The sequence below is a fragment of the Sesamum indicum genome, linkage group LG1 (assembly GCF_026168435.1).
Source record: "Sesamum indicum cultivar Baizhima isolate 11 linkage group LG1, ASM2616843v1, whole genome shotgun sequence".
NCBI lineage: Eukaryota > Viridiplantae > Streptophyta > Magnoliopsida > Lamiales > Pedaliaceae > Sesamum > Sesamum indicum.
The window spans coordinates 10483123-10484639 of record NC_142657.1 but is presented as its reverse complement, the minus strand read 5'-3'; the positions used below and the strand labels follow the sequence as shown (position 1 = coordinate 10484639).

The window sequence follows — 1517 nt, the reverse complement described above, 5'->3', positions numbered from 1 at the left end:
ATTCAAATATGATTCCTTTTCCATTCTTCTTCCATTCCTAACTATATTTCATTCCCACTCAATTTCGTTCCTGCTTACGAATCATCATCTTATTAATTTTGAAATGGTGGCTTTTTTTTATCCAAATTTGAGTAATGATTTGAGGGGATTTTAATAGTAAATTTGTAAAACTTTGGGTTAGATGATTTGATATATTTAAATTCTAAACTGAATAATGTTCTTAGTGTAATATTTGTTCATTTATATATAATAAATAAGTTTCTATGATTGTCAAATATATATATATATATATATGATTTGATTTATATTTTTCTATGATATAGGAATAATATATTATAGAAAATGAAACAAAAAAAATATGAAATATTAAATATGTAAAATCATAAATTTTATTGGTGATAAATTATTCAAATTATTTAAAAACTCTAATGTTAACTTTACATGAGAGAAATTTTGAAAAGAAATTAAAAAGGGTGCGATTATGATAATGATAGTAAAATAGTTCAATATAAAATTAAATTTATTTACATAAAAATCAAAAAGATAGAAAAACCCCCCAACTCAAGGCTAATTTCTATAATAGTTTCAAAAATAGAAATTTTCATACCAAGTACAACAAAAATACGTATTTTTTTTCGATATGGTAAAAATACCTTTTTTAAATTAGAAGTTGAAAATCACTTTAAAGAAAAGTATCGCGAACAGTCCCTGAATACATGCGCACCGCTTTCAGAGACTACTCGTGGTAAGGTATGACCGTCGAGCGTTTGTAGTCCAACGGTTAGGATAATTGCCTTCCAAGCAATAGACCCGGGTTCGACTCCCGGCAAACGCATTTATGTCTTTTTTCCTTGCTGTTTTCTGCTTTAAGTTTGCCAATTAAAATGCCTCACCATAATTTAATATCAAAAGGTTGTATCAAATATCCATTTCTTCTTTCCCAACCCTGATTTTGGTAATGATAAAAAAAATAAAAAAATTATCCTCGACATGTTACTGTGTCCCAAATCTTTTTAAATAAAGAATTTTCTATAATAAAATGGTGGGTAAATTATATTTTATCTTTTGAATTATAATCGTTTTTACACTTTAGTATTTAAACGTTTTTTTGTATAAATTTACTCTCTCAACTTTATAAAATTTTGTACTTTGTCATTTCTAATTATTTTTTAACCAAGTTTTCTGACCAAAAAAAAAAAAAAACATCACATGAAGTGTACATGTGATATTTAAGGGTCATGCGATTGTGATATATTTCACATATGCACAACATGTGATGTTTTTCTGGTAGAAAAATCAATTAAAAAAATGATCATATATGACAAAGTGCAAATTTCGTAGAGTTGATATAGTAAATTAACACAAAAAAAAAATTAATGACAAAATATAAAAATAGAAATAGTACGAATAACAAAATATATTTTGGCTTAAATCTTAAATCTTAAATCTTTCGTATATCTATTTTGGCTTAATATTGTAGAGACACATCGTAATTGAAATTCCAAAAGATTAAATGC

At 25.4% G+C, this 1517-nt stretch overlaps 1 non-coding gene across 1 annotated transcript; it reads left to right on the top strand.

Moving 5' to 3' along the window:
* The first annotated feature begins 763 nt into the window (after positions 1-763).
* Positions 764-835, top strand: TRNAG-UCC (transfer RNA glycine (anticodon UCC)). Its single transcript has one exon. It is a non-coding gene; the product is annotated as a tRNA-Gly (tRNA).
* Positions 836-1517: the final 682 nt, after the last annotated feature.